The 19,515-nt window shown below is 42.7% G+C and overlaps 1 protein-coding gene across 2 annotated transcripts in view; it reads left to right on the top strand.

The window, feature by feature from the left end:
- Positions 1-19,515, top strand: part of Ddr (discoidin domain-containing receptor 2) — a 246,387-nt gene that overhangs the window by 51,360 nt on the left and 175,512 nt on the right. Inside the window, exon 3 of one of the 2 annotated variants that reach the window (XM_076766209.1) lies at positions 232-298. The gene's annotated coding sequence lies outside the window, so the exon portion shown is untranslated. Of the gene's footprint in view, positions 1-231; positions 299-19,515 lie in introns of those variants that run through there. The other variant, XM_076766211.1, reaches the window with a different exon arrangement.

Here is a 19,515-nt window from a genome sequence, read left to right on the forward strand (position 1 = left end):
GGCCCTCTTTTCCCTCGAATCAATGCGAAACCTTTTGCCCCTGTCACGATCCTTTTCGAAGGTCTTGTTGCATCATTTCTCTCAAAAATTATCACCTTTTCGCCTTATCGTTAATAAAATGGCTTTCTTCGCTAGGATCTTTAACGCTGGATTCACTTTGTCAGATTGCAATCGATGCCCTCAAATCTAGCGTTAAACGTATTAAACAAAAATTAATCTTGTGTGTTTCAGTGTACGCAGACGCAGCAGAGGATGCAGTGAAAAGTTCAAAGTCGGTGAAGCGTACGCGTGGCGATCAGTGAGTATCTATATTCTTCGATAAATATTGTTGGTTGGGTTAAAAAATTTCTAAGCCGAGTCAGAGAGGCTCGCGTAAAAATTCGCGAAACTTTCTTTGCTTTGGACCGCGACAATTTCCAGGGAACGTTTCCAACTAGCCAGCCGTTTCTCATGAATTTCATAAAGTTTCATCCGTCGTGTACATTTGAAGTTTCACGAGGCCCGTGAAAATTGGCGCCATTCGACGCTCGCCTAAAGCTCCGTCCAAATCGAAATCTAAGCTGCGGCATCAATATACGGTAGCTCGTACTATAAATCCCGGTCGCTTTTCTCGTTCGAAAATGGGGTTACGAGATGCGGCTGCTGCGACCGACCAATCCAATCAACTTACCTAAGAGACTTATGACAGGAATTTCATAAAACGAGAAGAAGGGGCTGCTTTAGGCAACGACGAACGGCCACGATAATTCAGACGATTCCGTGCTACCCTTTTCCAACCACCCACTCATACCCCCGTTCTGCCTCCGTCATCTTTGTTCTTCCGCCTTTAAACTATATTCTTAATCGAATTCCGAAGGTTTTATCTTCGCCCGGAGTGCATTATCGAACGGCCAATAGTACTAAATTTTATTCTATCGTTCCATCGAACTCCAACCCCCTTTTCATCGTTCTGATCAATCTAATTTCAACATGGACGGGTCTGTAAACGCTACCAGTCATCGTACCGTTCTCTATCTTTCTCTTTGTCTTGCTCCGTGTAAAATTCATTCCCCTTTATAACAATAATGACCCTCCGCCCTCTGTTCGCTCGCTGAATCATTCATGTCGTCGAGAGGGTCAAGTCTGTGGAGTGTTCGTCAGCTACCGTGCGATTACCGTGCATTAGTCGAGGCAACTTCGCGTCCCTGAAGAGGTCAGAAGTGGCCTTCCAGGGGACGTGGAAGCTTCGGAATACCGACCCCTCGACTGCACTGTGTTTCATTGTCATTCTTCCGCTTTCTTTCCCCGCCTACGCAGCAATAGAAACCCGCTTACGCGTCTACTTCCGTTGTCGTAGTTGACATTGCGATCGCTTGTTAGAATCGTAGCGTTTGCAATTGCGGTGTACAGGTGCACCTGTGGAAAAGAGTCAGAAGGTTGAATATATTCGATGTAAAAGGCTTTTCACGGGAAATGCAATGACAATTTAATTTACCGTCTTACGGAAGGAAAAATTGTTCGATATTAGAGAACGTTTCAATTCGAAATTTTAGTTATTCGTATTTTCCAGTTGAATAAAGCGAAGAAAGTTAAAGAAATCATAAACGAGATTGTAGGTAGACAGCGGTTTTCTATATTTTAGGGCATATACGGTAGAACATTGAACCAAGCGATAAACGTAGCATTAGAAGATGAACAGACGAGAAAATAACGATCATGTCCGGCGCGTTGGGCAGTGCGTGACCAACTGGTCCGATGCTGTTATTTTCAATAGTACTATGTACGGTGTCCGTGATAAATTGGAACAATAACGGGGAGTCAGAGTGTTGACGCAGTAATATTTAAAATTGCTGCGCATCACGAAGAAAAGAATGTTCCTGGCACGAAGAAAAAGTCGAAAGAACGTTGGAGAAAAAAAGGGAAGAAAAGAAATAGGACAGTCATTAAAATGTAGTTATTTTACATGTGTGTCTAATTTTGCTAAGATTTGTTCATTGGTATCCGAGTTATTAGGGACGGCAGCCAGGAAAAAGTAACTTGCGAGAAAAACGACGTTGAAGTTGGACACTGCGGCACGCGACAGTTCCATTCGTGCAAGAAACTTGTGTACTGAAACAAAGTTCGCCACTGAAAGTCAGTGATTAATTAAATTAGATCAAGACCGTCGATAGATGTGAATAAGAGCGGTACAATATAAATTGAATCGCGTTTGCGGCGAACATTCAAGCAAGCACTTTGCGTGCGCCGAGCGCTTTAATTTGATCTACGAGCGGCAACCTTTTAATTTCCATAATTTTGCCAATTTTTCAAATTCCAGTCTAATAATTTAAAAACCTGTTCCTGACGTATAAATCTTTGGAAAAAATGTATGGAGAGATTAATTTTTCCCCGGGTACGAACCAAAAAAGAACAACGCAAATCAGTGAAAAATAGTTTCAACTTTGAGGACAAATATGTTCCAATGAAATTAATATTATTGGATCGTTCTTTTTTCATTTCACTTTTCGAAGAATTAAGTTTAGTACGTTCAAATATAAATTGCAGAAACGACTTTATTTTTGGACGTGGCATCCTGGTTATTTCCCTTAACGAAAATTCCGTCGGAATTTCAGCTTGGAAATCGCGCTTGGCGCAAGTGAAACGTTTTGGAGCGCAGCTAAAGTAATGATAATAGAAGAACGTATTTGTTCGAATGAAACTACAACGTTGAAACGAGAATATCAACCTGTATAGTATCCCATACGAGTAGGGAGAGAATACAAGCCGATTAAATGCTTCAATTTCTTCTATCCTCTCCCGGTTGCTTCCCGTTCGCCTTTTACGTCCTCTTTAAGATCGAGTTGGCCGTCTGGATATACACGAAAGTTCACGAAAGCGAGAGCAAGGATAAGTCCATTGCGAATGCGTAAGCGAATTACTAAAGTTCTTTGCCGAAGAGGATAGACTCCAGGGAAAAAATCCTTTGAGTTCTCTCACCGATGCTCCATCGAATCGGTCAGCTAATGCATGATATTCGGGACTAATGGAACCGCATTAATATACGGTGGTACTATTAACGACTACCTTATTCACCATTCTTTACTCCACCCGCGGAATAATTTACAAATAAACCTGTTTAATCCATTTTGGGACTTTTCTCGATCAAGAAGTACTTCGGTTGGCGAAATTTGGAAAATAAAAATTCTGGGATTCGAGATCTCGCAAAGTCTTCGATACAACTTTCCACCATTACTAAAAATCGTTACGTATCAATTTTCATGCAAATGTAATAATTTTTTCGCACACGAATCGGTCGTGCAGAAGTTTTGAATTTCTTCTTCGGATTCGTAATTAGCGGTCCCAGAAACTCGTGCATGCCAATTCTCATGCAAAGCTGAAAACTCTTTCTAGTTTTTGCCGCGTTCTCCGGGATTTCAAAGCACTCTAGCGTCGTATTGCCTACGTGAGCGTCGGGGGTTCGCTTCTCGAGAAACACTTTCGATCGTCCGATGGAAAAGTTTCCGATCGAAACGCTGGATAACCACGGTCCGAGCTATTGACTTCCCGTTTCCAGAATGCCCGTCGAGCGGAGCACCTTTTCAGACAGTGGCTTCTTTGTATTGAAACCGCGTACCGCGAAGTTCCCGGGATTTCTTGCGGCCGCAGTGATACGCAATCTTGACCGTATAAATCGTCGGTTCGTATCCGTTTTCCTGGATTCGTTCGAAGGAACGTAGGGCGTGGTTGGAGGAGTCGAAGAAATACGGTCGAAAGGTGGTACCGCATGGAAACGTTCGTTTCTTCACTGGTTTCAAAACGAACTGAGGCTGTCGACCGGGACGAGGACGGTTGCTTTCGTTGCAATAAACGGCGCGACGCGTTGTTTCGCGATGAAAATCTTGACGGGATCGTTCGTTTCGACGGGTTGTTATCAGAAATAATAAGGACGCGTCCGGAGTTTGGTTCTCCCGCGGGAATCGGCCATTTTGGTTCGAGGTTCAACGACGATTCTATCCCGTGACCTCCGAGACGAAGAACCGAGGAGTGACTTGACCGAATTCTCTGATCTGGTCTGATAACCCGAGCTGAACTCGACGTAGAACCGGCTGGGATGAAACAGGATGTCGAGTCCAGTTCCACGTTACATTTTGTTATTATTCGTTCAGAGTAGAACCTTCGTTATTCGTACTATTATCTTTATGTGTTTTGTCGTTGGTCTTGTAATTAACTACAACCAGCTGAAATAAATATTTCCGAGTTGGGAAAAACGTGATCCGATTACATTCACCACGATACGATTACATGTAATCACGCAGTAACTCAGTGTAATCAGACTTTTATTGCAAGCTTTAAAGATGTATGATTATGATTATAGCGCAATTAGACTGCGATTCCTGCGTGATTACAGTACGATTACACGTAATCGTATCGTGACAAATGTAATGAAATTTCATTTTGTACAACGCAAGTAGAAATAGCAAGAAATAGCCAGACACGTTGGACAAGCCAACTCGAAAATAAAAGCTTACATGAAAAAATTTTTATCCTATATTATCGATAAAATTTTTAGGCGTATAGATTTTTATAGGGCATCCAAAACGAAGATATTTTAAACATTTTTTTCTGTCTGTTTGTACTGAGTTAACTCTAAATCTACCGAACCATGTTTTATCGATCCACCACTATTCTCTTCTATATATATCAGGGAACAGGATAGGCTATTTATAGTAACTAGTAACAATTGCAAATAAAGTTCGGTTATGTCTGTCTATCACGAGAAAACAGCTTGCGGGATCGCGTTGAAATTTAGAACGTATCTTGAAAATAGATCAATTTAAAATGTCAGTAGTAACCTATATAACATTGCGAAATTCCTGCCACTGGAGGAGATTTACGGGACGTCAACTTATAAAATCTCGCCTATACTTGCTGTCACAGCAGAAGTATTTATGACATAATTCTTTGGAAATTAATTTTAAAAACTCAGTTCGTTCCGTGCAAATTTTCGATACTAAGAGCACACAGCTGAAACCTTCATCCCGAATTATCCGTCGTTCCCGTTTACCTATCTTCGTTCTATCGCATCTGTTCGTCAATCTTCATCATGTTTTTCTCCATCTCTATAGGTCAAACTTAATAAACAGCGCAGCTGGGCCTCGCAATTTACACCACTTTGCATACAGCGGCGCGCGAAACTTTTCGTACGGTTGATTTTCTAGCTTCGCTTTAGGGAGGGAAAATGTAGATAAATTTTTAATAATATAGAATTAATATATAGCGAGTACAGCGGAACGAGCTGCAAGGCAAAAGTACGCAACAGAAATATTTACTTCAATTTTAAGGAATGTTCTCTCCGCTGAATAGCTAGAGCAGTAAATGCTCGGAAATATTTGTACCATATGGTTTAATACAGATAATATGGTTATTATCATTATTATTATTATTATTTCTATTGTTGTTGTTATTATTCGCGAAACGGTGAATAGCGTACATGTGTAGGTGTCCATGTACGAGAATTGAAGATATTCGGGTGGCCGGTTGCGATCTCGTAAATGCTTCAGCATGAAAGTAACCTTTGCCGCAGGTGAAATATGCAGATACCGCGTGTATGCATATGTATGTAACAGCGGCTGCAGGATAAATACCATACCGTGAGGAAATATTTAATGGCGTATCGACAAATGTGGGCCGCGGGAGGATTACACAGCTTTGCGGGACATACGTTTCCACTTGGTTCCATCAATGATTGGTAATGTTTAGCGGAGCAAAAACTTCATGGAAATTTTCCGGAATATCGTCGTTGGCCGATGTCGTTCTAGCAAAACGCAAAGGAAACGTGTACCGTGAGCTTGAATATTCCTGTAACGTCGAAACTCGAAATTTTGATGTTTCGAAAGTGTCAAACTCTAAATGTTCTATAATGTTAAATAATATTATATATTCGTATTTCAAAGAACTAGAATTTATAATGAAAGTTTTAGAAATTGTGACAGTGAATTAAACCTTACGTGTGAATAAAATCTCAGTAAAAAATTATAAGATTTTTCACAAGTTTCCATGAATTTTTACACATCTGCAAGAACAAAACCAATTTTTCTCTGTCTTCGAATAGTAGTTGATTTACAAAATCGCTGAATGAACAGTCGAGGGCACAAAATCGATGTTTCCATTTGTTGTTGCCCAAACCAACGATCGAAACGGTCTCCATTCCTCGCCGTAATTCTCGACATCCGACGTCCGACGTGCTACGAAAATTAAATGATTTCCCGTCCGTCGATTGTCAACCGCTTTCGCTTCGCGTTACGGTTCGTATTCTCGCATTTATCAATCGCGTTTCCCAATACGTCGACGATCACACAATTCGGGGGGAGTGTTCAAAGAGTCGGAACCAGTTAACAAAATTTCCTCGTACGGAACGGCGATAAGTTTGATCGGTGAGGCTGGTTCCTGTGTTTACGGTGCAAGATGAAAAGCAAATGTTGGATAAATAATTCAATTGCACGTAACGCCGTTTTAGAATCGGACGCGGAACGGTGGATGCTGCGAGCATCGGGTAAGATTTTAACGTGAAAGGCGTTAAGTTAAGCCGTAATCGTCTTATTGCGTGTTGAATCTCTTCTTTGCTCACCCTTCCGTTCGTCGAAAGCGCTTCGAATACAGAGCCAACGATACGGCTCGGTGGCATTGTCTTGAGCTTACAGACGCGGCTACACGCTTATAAGCCGCCGACTTCGGAATGCAAGGATTAAAAGCCCGTCTTGCTTTCTTTGAGGAAAGGCTGCCGGCGTGGTTGAAATGCCCCCGACGCTATAACGTCACTCCGACGCCGGTAGAATAAATTAAGAATTCCTGATGATATTCGTGGCGTGCCGCTCGCGATCCTCTGTATCGTTCGGCCCCGGCCTGAATTTGATTCTTCCTACTCCCGAGGAATTCCGCGAACGGCATGGAAATTTCACTTTGATTCAATTAGTCGATTCACACATTTTCCTGCGGATTCTTCTTTTCGATACCTTCGTCGCGGCACAGGACAAACCACCCTCGAAAGAGTTTCAGGCATTTATTATTTTTCTAAGAGAAACTCCCGGAACTGTTTTGCATTAGGATTTTGCAAATATATTATACACAGTATTTTTTTCAAATAAAAATAATCAGTCTTCCTGAAAGAACAGACTCTGTTTTGCTTCGATTAACAATTTTATTATCAACTTACGGGATGGTCCGATATACGTGTTATCGTACATCGTTCCGTGCGTGTCATAGTTCAATAAACGACGCTCGGAGGATATCCTCGTGATACGTCTACTACGTTTATTGAAATTTACAACGTAGAAAAGTCTTGCTACCTTTCCCGTGCCGACAAATACGAAGATTTAGTGCGAAGTGCAACTGACATACGTCGTCATATATGAAAGTCTACGAAAAGAGCCACTGCAGCGAACGCGTTGAAACCGGAAAACGATAAACACGTTTAGAAGTGAGTTATCGCCGTTACATGATTGACTCTTGACTTTGATTCTCCGGTAACTCAATTTTGCTTCTTCTTAAATAATTTACTACAGCGTTTCTTTGTCAATTTAACAATCAATTTAGCGTAAAGTAATATAGAATGTTTAGAAAGCAGACGATAGTAGGAACAGTCTTCGAACCGACGAAGCCGCCCAAGAGCGAATTGATTAAAACCGATCGTTGCATGGCTGCGAGACTCATCTAGGATAACGCATATATCCGTAAATCATAAGTTATGGAAAGTTTGCTAGTTAGAATTGCTCGAGTTCGCGTCCAATAACGAGCAAGGCAGCTTGTCTCTTCGCGACAACGTTCCTCGCAAAGCCATCAGGGTGCGAAACTTGTTGGCCTCGATAGGTATCAAATATATCTCAAATATGTAGAGAGAGTTTAGCCATTCTCTGTATTCACCAGATTTCGTTCTCTTTCCCAAAATTAAAATAAAATTGAGACCAAGAAAGAAATCTCGAAACTGACACTATATTTCTACGATCGATACAGATAGATCAAGAGTCGTATGCCACGATCTCTCGCTCATACGTTCAGCTTTGCTCAAGAAACCCATTGCTAGTATCCATCGTATTCCAGAAACGTTTTACGGTTTAAATCTCGCGATTGCGTCGAGATAAATCGCGGATACTCCGATGGAACTTCGAATCGCTTCTAAAAGATAGTTGGGTCTGTTGATGGCTCGTCAATCTCTTCTACTATCGAAATGAACGTATGTTTTACGGTTCACCAAAGCGAACGAGATATCCAGATCCACGTATCGGTCGATGTTACGATCCCAGTGTCTTTGAGCGGCGAAAACGTTCTGATTTGTTGAACCATCAAGTTATCAAGCCAACTTTGAAAATCTATTATTCCTGTAATTTTTAATCATTGAGTTTGCATCATCCTTGGAATAAATATTCCAAGTATTATGTTCTCATGACGTCGCTGCATTTCTTAGTTTTAAAAGAATTTTCAGTCGTCTGAATAGACTCGTAAAGGTGTCTATCGCTCTAACCCTGTTACCTCTATCTTTTTGTCTATCTTTTATTTTGTTCGGTCGTGAATTCCTGTTCCTCTCTGACTCGTCTTCTCCGTTGGATGGGAGGACGGGGGTTGCGGTTTCCGAGTACCGATATCTCGTATATCCTAGCAGGGACAGATTCCCCGGCAAAATAAATATTTGTTTCGCGGATGCGGCGCGTAACAGCGAAAACAATCGATGCTCGAAGAAAACTGAATGTGCAGGATTTGCACGAACCCGACGACGATGGCGCGACTGCCGATTCCCGGGGATCGAGTCCGCACGAGTGGATGCGGAGATCGAAATCGGCGATCTACGAACGTAATCCGGAACGGTCCGTGGCTATTCTGTGTACACATCGTGGGGTCGTTCACCGAGATCGTGCTGATTCCTTCTAGCAGATACCACCTCGGGGAATAATACTGACCCCATCGGGCGACAACACGATCCTCTTCTTCGCTAGGGGGCATCTGTTGGTCGATTATTAGGTGGTTCGAAGGACCGTGCAGCCAGATACTTTGACGCAGCTATCGTATCGTGTCCCTCCTGTCGTTCTCTTTTATACACGGAAACTTCTATAGAGTCTAATCGTCTCAAATTTTATTAAAATCGCCGCGTTAGCGCGGATAGGAGAATGTACATAGGCAAGACGTACACGTACACAGCGACGATATGCTAATATCGGCGTAGAAAATAGCTTGGACCTGCTTCGGTTACTTGTAAGGTACGAAAATCGAAGCTCTAAATTCACAGAATATACTGCAGGGTAGCAGAGAATCTCGCTAATAATGTGGCTCGAAGGTTACACGGAGGCGCTTTTGGCAACGTGGACTTCCCCCAGGAAGCAATCACCCCATGGATGGGATAGCCTAGATTCTCCACGCTACTATCTCACCAACGTCGCTGGCTCGCCGGGGCGAGATAAATTTTACAAATCGCTCGCGGCACAACGCTACACGTTCTTGCGTTTTACCACATTATTATATTATCCTTACAACTACTCGAAATGTAACATAACATAAACACGCGTCTATTCGGCGGACGAGTCTTACGGCGCGATTCGTATAATTTCTGTAACGTTCGTTAAATCTGTTCCATATTTATGAAACGGTAGTTGTTTTCTCGTGTAATTCCTCCGTAAGATGAGTTTTGTTAAAAGTCTATCAGAAGTAAACTTAGCATTATTTTGCGTAATGCCGTCCATTACGATAGGATTTTCTTCCACTCCTGTTTCCATAAGCAGGCTGTTCCTACTGAAGTCAGACTTTCTTGGTTTTTTAGATCGATGTACCTTTAAAGAATAGCTTTCATCTTCGAGAGAAACATACTTCATAGATTTAGGTTAAATACTTACAATCTGAAACCCTCAGACAGAAAGCTTAAAGCTGTCTTTCATCCGTAATTCTTCTGTGTACCGTTCGGAGTATTCAGTGGTATACTTTCAAAGAAGATTCCGATAATAAAAGAATTCGACATCACGGTCCGAGTTGGGTATTCTATTAGGCTGAGTAATAAGTTCTTTCGCTTTTCAGCGTGGGTACGTACTTCAAGGAGTGTTTCCTCGAAACGTTACTTATACTCGCTCCGATGGATAAATACATCGAGTCACAAAACAGTGTAAAACCGTGTCGCGTACTGCATAAGCAAAATCCTTCCAACGAAAAGTAATATGCATATTCGGCATTTAATGCTACTATAATTTAAAAAGGGTAAAACGTAGTAACAAACAACGTTGAACGAAATTCAAGATACACAAAGTATACGTAACGCGTTAATTATCTGCAAGATTCTCATTTCTCTATAGTAAAAGCACTTATATTTTTCTAATTATTATACGAAACTAATAGAACTCGGTCTGAACTTATTCGACTTAATATTTTCAATTGACCCAACGGTAGAACAATCGCCCCGAGTAACCGCTGGAAAAGGGGGGACGAGGGCGGAACAATGAAGAAAATGAACGCCACCGAACTTGACGCGAATACCGACAAGCTGGGTGACTGAATTTCGAGTCGAAATTTGCGTCCTGGGCTCCGTGCTTGTTAGTCTAATTACTTGTAAGTGGAGTTGCGGCCGTAACGAACCAACCAGCCGGCTGCTCCAAAACTTCTCGACGAGTAAACACGCTCGCCGCCGCAATATTATTCGGCCGATCCTTGCCGCCCTTCCGCCCTTCCGCCATCCTCAGCCCTCTCTTTTTCTTCCTACTCACCTTCGCGGCAATCTTCTTTGCGCAACCAGCAATTTTCCTCGACCGTGGCGAACGACTTCGTCGAACAAGTTTTCATAAGAAGCAATTTCGCGGGGGGTAACTACTCCCGATGCATTATATTTCCTCGTTACAGTACTTTCCATTAGTTTTCAAAATTCTATTTGCGACCCCATGCGAAATAAATCATTTTAAACGGTCCGCGTTGCGGGCCGCCGTTCGTCTCGTCGGCGGGGCAGCCTTTCTAGGGAGTTTCTTCTCTGTAACGCGGATTTAGTTCGACCGAGTCGCCCGTTACACGGTCCAGCGGCCCTGCAGACGATGGCGTTCTTCAGAAACGGCGAACACGCGATCCGATCGATTAAATCTCGAGACTCCTTTGTCGTAAGCATTGTTTTTTGCTCGTTAGTAACCTTTTAATTTCACTTAAAATCCTTTTACAAGTAAAATCTATTAAATAGACGTTGTGTAAGTCTGTGAGAACCAACTTCCGTACGTGGCAGAATATTTTTGGAACCTCGAAGACTTATACGTTGGAGACATCTTAGGATCTCGAAGATTCGTGTACTTTTCGGATCACGAAGAATCATCTGTTATACCTTTGGAGCTTCGAAAATGTGACAGAATACTTTTGGGATTCCGAAGATCCCGAAGATTTATATGTACTATGCAGTAAATCTCGGGACCTCAAAGATTCGTATGTAACAGGATGTTTTCAGGATTCCCAAGATTTCGTATGTGTTAGAATAATTTTAGGGCCTCGAACAATACTCTTGTTTATTGTTCGTAGTATATTTGCGGTGTTACGCGTATCCGACGCTCGATAAATTCGCGTACGTTGTAATCAGCTTAGGGACAGATGCACGACGGTTCATTGGGGCGTGCCTTATAGTATTTGCTCGCAGTAAACTTACACGGAAGAGACTGAATACGTCGCTGTCACGGAGGCGAAGAGAAATGGCACGCTTTTCGCTTCAGGTCCGCGGAACGGCACCGTGGAAAAATTTGTTTATTCCGGTGTACGAGCGCGCGGGAAGGAGCTTCGTCTTCTACCGACGTTGAATCACGTTGTGTATACACTTCCTCGGTACATTTCGCCAGCATCTCGCGCAAACATAATTACTCCGCAATAATTTCGCTCGCGAAAGCTCTCGCGTGTTTCTTGCTACTCGGACGACAGTCAAACGCGTTATTTTTCGTTTGAACTGCGCCGGGTTCACTGATGAGATTCGAGTCGCGACAAATTGGAGGCCTCGGTTTAACGGATTTGCCAAAAATTTTCGTCGACCTGGCCGGTCTCTGCTACGGGCGAATTTAATTTCAATTACTTCAAAATAATATCTCGTCGCTTATTACTGTACAATGTGAGCCAGCAACTCTGAAAGAGCTTAAATTGGGAGTTCGGTACAGATGGTCTTCCCTAAGTCCTTCAATCATACATTATACATTTTCAAACTGAAATATGTTCTAGTCCATGCAATAATAAGAGTTTAGGAAGATCGATCCTCAAATCGAGGGCCATAATTTTGCATTGTTTCGTTTCTACTTTTATTGCAGCCCGATAGTCGCGTGTTTTCAAAACGAAACGAGATTTCGTCGAAACGCTTGCGCGGCTGCGAGCAAATCTTATCGTCGCAGTAAACTTCAAAGTCGCTTAGTGGCGAAGCTAATTACGCTGTTCCGCGCGGCTTCAATATTAGCGTGACGTAGTTTCGTATCCCCGGTCGCGGTCTGCACGCGGTTCTCGATGATAACATGGTCGCTTTCGAGTCTCGAAAATTGAAAAACTTACGGGGTCTCGGTACCTGGTCGATTTTAATGCGATAGGAAGTGGTCGGTGAGCACGAGTGATTCCGTGACATCGGTAACTCGCTTTCCTCCACCGACTCTTACTTCTCTCGGCTTTATGCCGTTTCTCTCTGTTACTACTTCGAGGACGTGGTCCATTTTGAACCAATTAATCGACCCACGAAAGACATCAAGATGCAAACTCTTTGGAATATATGCGCAGTATTTGAATAGCTCGCCAACGTCTGAATTCTTTTTACGAACCTTCTCGAAGAAGTTCCAAGGTACTATTTTACATTGTAGAAGGATTTCTCGAACGGTCTGCTGGATGTTGGAAAAGGGAAGAACTAAACTTCAGGAACATTTACTGTTCGTTGTAGCGAATAGAACAATTTTAACACGATCTCAGACGGTGTTGCATTCTCTAACTTAAACTTTGTTGTCGAAGGGTTCACATTAACAAAGCATTCGAAAAGACCAAGTATTTAATACAATGAAACGATGTAAAAGATGGTGTCTTCCTTATAAAAGAAACGAATCTAAAACGAACGTGAAACATTTGAGAAGAATGCCAAGTTGGTATTTCGTTGGAACACATTTTTCCGTCATAGCATATCCACCAAATGGTGAAGTAATTACTTGCCGCGATGAAGTGTTTGCGCTTGAAACTCGGAATGGAGTTTAACCACGTATTCCACTGGCGTTGATGAACTGTTCCCATTTGTTTTCAATTTCATTATACTCCATGAAGTTTTCATTGAAAAATTAATTTTTCCCATTACTCCCTCAGAATTCCATTCAAAAGCCAAGCGGTACATATGATTGTTCAGTCGGAGCAATCATGTACAATATTATGCATATAAAGGGCTGCATTAAATTTTATTCTCTATTTATTTTTAAGTATTTTACTCGAATTTCTCAAATGCACAGCGCGCTATAAAATTTTTAGAAGGGGTCATGAGTCGTGTTTCGCTACGTTAGACTGATCGCCGTTTCCGTCACGGTATCAGAGAAACAGTTGTCGAAACGAAAGTGACTTTTTAGCTGACGCTCGGCCGGAACCGCGGATAATTTGAAGGCATATCTGGCCACGCAAGCTTTTAGCGAAATTAACCTAATTACTTTCGAACTTGAGAGCCGTTAAACTGCAACGGCGCCGCGCGAGTAATCCTAACGTTTCAGGGAACGACGCTGTTAAAATCACTGTTCTGGAATGCGACTGCGTTTTGCCTCGCAAAATCGTTTACCGTCATGGCGACGACGTACGAGCCGCCGTAAGACGTTTTGGCGTGCCCCGCTCGGGGAACGTTACAATTTATTCCACGCTCGTCCCTTGTAATTAAAAAAGCCCGATTCATTAGGACCGTCGCTTTAGAATTTAATTGCTTCGCCGATGGAATTTCTTCTTGGAATAACAAACCACCGACCGAAGGAGAATTTTAACGGAAAGCTGCTGGTGGAGCGGTTTTCCGGAATTACGTTTGTAATTCACCGCCGCGACAACGGCCCCCGACGTCGCGGAATGGAATCGTTAAAGGTGTCGAGAGAAAAATTTGTGTTTTGGTCAAATTATGCCAGCATCGGCGGAAGTAAAATTTTCGAAGGTAAAATAACACTTTAAACCAAAATCGTCGCTATATTGCGTATTGCAACTACTGCCAAGCTTAGACGCATTCCAGAGACATTCGAAAGTACTTAGACCCTTACAAACACGCAGATACTTGGACATTCATAAACAGTCATAGAGACACGCTCAAAGTCATTCAACAGGCACAAACTGATCGATAGTTCTTCCGTGCGAATTATCCCCACCCTGATTCGCATACTCCGAGCAATACTGGCTAAATCGCTGCTCTACACCGGTGGTTCTTAAACCGGTCTGCCGTGAAATTATGAAAGCGTACCAGTTAGAGAAACTACGTTTGAACAAACTTTAGCGTAAACGCGGAGTGTGCTGTTCACAACGCAGGGAAGATGCAACTTGCGTTTCCGGATGAACTATCCAGGGCTTAACCTTTGCTATTCCTCTTCTAATCAAAAGCATTCCGATACACGGTGGATTTAGAGTGAATTTTATTTGATTCGATTTATTTTCTTGCGTAGAACAACCATGTTGCCAAATTCTAAAATTAACCTTGTAAGTCAAGGGCTTACTATATTCTATAAGTTTCGAAGCAGAACCGAACGGGTGCTTATTATTCATCCGCGTGTTTACGTAGCTCGATAACAAGACTCCGAACGCAGAACGGGCGACGTAAAGGATCTCTGTGTCTCGACTCATTGCGATTCTATCTAAATCTGCGAAAGTGGGGGAAGGTGAGACGGCTGGTTGGCAGACGCGAATCGCTTAATTGGAGAACGCGACGCGGTGTCGCAGGGGCGGGTAACTCGAATTTGCCGATATGACCCAGTGCGCCAGGCAATCGAGTTACGTTAGTTACGGTGAATTCAGGTTGCCACAATGGATGAACCCGAAGGACTCATGCGCGCCGGAAACGAGTGTGCAGCATCGAAGATATAAGGAGTTCCTTCACGTTTGTACAAACTGGTGCGCCGCGCGCTGTACAAACCAGCGACCCGACCCGTGGTAATGAGAGACTTTAGAAGCCCGTGTACCCGCCTCTTTGTATACACACGGAGGAAATACAATTATTGTCGGCAAAAGTTTGCCGTTTACGTTAGCAGTTTGCTGCTCCTTTCCGAAGTTATTGTGTACTATGCGAAAGCCGCGCAAGTCTTCGTCGCGCGGCACGATTTGACGCAGCTCTTGTACACGGAACTCTCAAACCGGGCTACTCCAAGAATAAAAACCATATTATATCATGAAATAAGGACACTAGTTCTCGGAATATTTTTCTTTTCTAAGACTCAAGGAGCGAGCTATTTTATTCGCAGTCGTACCCAACCGTGGACATTTGTTTCTCAAATTTTAAGAATCGTTTAATTAAAGCTGTGGTAGCATAATTATTTTCGTTTCATTCAATGATCGTGCCGCAACGGAAAATATAGTAGAAGTTGAACCGAACGAAAACGTAACGTATGGCAGGAAAAGCATGTTGAAGGGGCGAGGTACGGCTCGATTGTTGCTTTGCATTCGCACCCTAATTAAATGCGATCCACCGAGTGTACGTGAAAACACACGAGGCGAATGATCTAAAGGAAATGTTCAGAGAACCGATTCGAACGTTTGGGTGACGAGTTCATGCATGTGTGCGTGTGTGTGTTGGCGCGTTTGCGCGGAGAATTAACGAGAAATTGCAAAGGGGCCAGAAAGAGCGAGACGAGAATCAAGATATTCGACAGAGAAAACGTGAAAGTTAGCGGCAAAGCGACCGAGAGTCAAAGAGTGAAAGATTAAAGGAGTCCAGTGTAGAAAGATTCTATGTAAAAGAAGAATTAAATTACTGTAGTATATGAGTAGTTTCCAAAATGCATATATGTATTTATGCATTAAGAGTTCATTGTACCTTTGCATTAAGGTCAGTCGCGTCGTCTTCCGCGCGATATAATTCTTTGTATCACTGTTTGGCAAGGTGTTGTTAAAAAACCAATCCTTTAAAATAAACAAGAAAACAAGGTCACAAAACGCTAAACGGTAATTAAACATCGGATTAACGAACGATATTTCCACGGTCGCGGCAAAGAGAGGAACGCAAAAGGGAATCTCGTTGAAGTCGATCCAACACGAATCGGCTTTCACGAGTCCCCTTTTTCCGTTACAGCGAGTTAATTAATCCGCATCGCGGCACTTTCATTATCGCAACATCGAGACACGGTATACATAAATTACGTGTCGTACCGGCGCGACAATGTCCCACCGCCATTTTTCCGTCCACCGGCAACCTGTCACGGTATACACTGGCTAGCCCGTTAGCTATTGCCACCATAATACCACCGAAATGCACTGCTGAAAATAATTAACGGATTATCTATTCGAATCGAATAATCGATACGTAGCGGCGTTGAATTTATAATATTTCTTTTGTACTCAGTAGTTGATTCATTTTCCGATCTTCAATATCTTCTGATATATCGTTTGATTACTTTGAACACTGTGATTGCCTGTATCAGTAAATAATTTGTTTAACAAACGTCATACGGTATAGAAGGCAATTACTACACAGTTTTCTATTTACTTTTGTACAAGAAACTAGCATGCGTCCTGAAACGCCTTATTCACCAGAGCGCAAGTAAAAGTGGACGTCTATGGTCAGACATATTGCGTTACAGCGAATACAAGAATCGTGTTTTCGAATTTTTCATACGTAAATTATTCTAAATATTAATAGTACGGTCTTGAAACGATTACTCTTTTTTTAGACGAAACATAGAATCAGTTTTCACGCACAATATGATTTTTCACGATATAGAATTTACTCAAGCAAATGCACCGATATCTAATTTACCGAAGCAGCCAGTATTATAGCTCTAGCGTCGTACAAGTCGGTGGAAGTCGTGAACCACATCGACGAATGGATTTTGTGACTGAATCGGTTTTCTCAGAGCAATGGGACTTTGAAAACCGTCAATTTCGTGACTTTACACGATAATAAAGAAGCTCGACGTCTCTACGGGATAACGTCGAATCAAATCAACTTGCCGGTCGTTCGCTAGCGGATCTCTAACTGTACCGAACTTGAAACGCCAAATAAGCGATTTGTATTCTACGAACGGGCTGCTGCTCTTAATTGCGCGTGAAATTTGCGCTGAATCGCGCGATAGCTTTCGAGAAAGAGGGGGTGGAATGTTCGCCACGACGGGCGATAAACTTTGATGCGAATTTCAGCGACGAAGATCGCCTCCGTTTCATCGACGACAAATTTTAAAAAGCCACGAATTCGAAACAGTTCGTAAATTCTGCTTTTACGAACGAAGAAAGTGTGGTTTGAACGAATTAGAGGAATTTCGGCTAGTTGTTCCTGTTCTAAAAGGTAAAAAATGGTTTCGAATTCGTTACTGTTGGCCCATTAGAAGGAAAGTACCGATGAAACGGTTGCAAATATTTCGAATGCTCTCTTCGCAATTAAACTTCATTTTTCAGTCGTTCTTGGGAACAGCTCCACGAGGGTCTTGTAATTATTTGCGTTCGGGGGAACAGTTTGAAGTGGAGAGATCGTTCCGAAAGTCGATACTCGAAGTGATTAAAGACGCGTTGGCCTTTGGTACCGCGCGTACAAGAGCGGTGGGCTTGAGGGGAAAAAATGACCGTAAAGTTCAACTTTGAAACTCAAATACGGTACTTAACAAGTGTCGGGGCGGTTTCGAGGTTGGGAAGATGGACGAAAAGGAGGAGTTTCTTCGCGGAACCTTTTGAGCACTTGAAGTTTCTCGAGTCTGCTCGACTCGTAGCTCGGTAAAAAATGTCCGCTAATTTTGCCCCGTGCAAGCGTATGTATGCATAAAACCTGGACCGAAAGTTTGCGCGGAAATACCGATGTTGCAAAAACTTTGTTGTCGTTCGAACGAGTGTAACGCGGCGTTACAACGTGCTGCTATTTTTACCGTCGAATGAAAGAATGCCCGACGTGTCGATATTCCCACCAGATGTCGTTGAAAACGCTCGCTGTTAAATATTTTAAATAGATTGGTTAAAATATAATAACAAGGATTGCTAATTATTGTCCTAAATACAGGACAATTAGTGGTCTAATTTTAAATCTTTTTAGTATTTGGAAGTATACATTTCTTCAAAAAAATTTCTTGTAGGTGTCGAAGCTGAATACACCCTTAATAGCTCGAGTGATTCTCACTTTCATTTTTCTCGTCGAGCGTAACGCGGTAACACGAGTCGATTAAAATCTCGTGAAAATTCAGTCCGCGGTCGGCGTTCGAATTCCGGAAACCGAGTCGTGCGTTTCCGGTAATTCGTTTCCTGAAAACGAACGTTTCGATGCTTAGAAATAAAAAAAAATAAAAATAAAATAAAATAAAAATAAAAAAAATAACGCTTTCGAGCGGAAACGCGTATTTGCTTTCACGGAACACCGTGTACGCGATAGTTTGCGCGTCGACGAGTCTCGTTTAAAAATACGCGGCCAATTTACGGTCGAAATTGTTCCATGAGAATTTCATAAATCACCGGGCAAATATCAATTACGTCACGATGCGTTGCCGCGGCGAACAAGCGGCTCTGAGAGCCGCTAAAACCGTGGAACTAGGCGACGATTAGCGTAAATGGTCCTCCCCGTTCGTTCGCCGGCCCTGTAACCGGGTTATTTTTCTCGCAGTTTATATACGTCAACGTGCATAAACGCGACGCGCCAGTCGATACGCGTCCCACGAACGCTTCAAGTTTCGGAACAATGTCTTTCCTGGAAGCGGCGAGCTTCATTGCGAGAACAACGTCGAGGCAGCTCTTTAATCACGCCGAGCAGTCTGCCGGGGCAGAAACTTTCCAGTTAAACAATACGAGAGGTTGAATCCACCCCCGTCGCTCGCCCTTCGCAGCCGTAAGTAAATTTTAATAAACTTTCGATCTAATGGGAGCCCAGCGAGACTCCTTATAATCCTCGATTCTTTGACTCGCGAGGGACCCGGCGACGCCTCCGTCCCGTTCTTTATGATCACAGGCTTCGACCCTCTGTGGTTTGCGTCAGTTTTTATCAGGGGTCGCCAACCTTCTTCCAGACTGGGACCACTAATAATACCAATGATTGCTTGTCGGGTCAAATTCATACATAAACGAACGTTAGCGATATCTATTTTATTTAAGCTACCTTTCATGTTATTCCAACACTTGAATTAGTTCGAGGTTCGATACTGTTTGTCGCGTAAAATTTATTATAAAACATTGAAGTCTCGAGAAACAATTTTCTTCGTCAGAAAATATTGTCACAAATTCCACTGTCTCGACACAAAATTGGCTATGGGAAGTTACGGTGACCAGCCAGTCCAGACATGGGACTGCAAAGGGTTAAAGCTCGCGGGATCAATGGTTTTCCGATAAAAATTAATAACCTACGATACTTGAGCCAGCCATCGAAACGCCCGGCAAAAAGAGAAGCGTTTCCTTTGAAGCTTCGACGCTTTAAAGTCG

The sequence above is a fragment of the Colletes latitarsis genome, chromosome 6 (genome assembly GCF_051014445.1).
Source record: "Colletes latitarsis isolate SP2378_abdomen chromosome 6, iyColLati1, whole genome shotgun sequence".
In the NCBI taxonomy this organism is placed as follows: domain Eukaryota; kingdom Metazoa; phylum Arthropoda; class Insecta; order Hymenoptera; family Colletidae; genus Colletes; species Colletes latitarsis.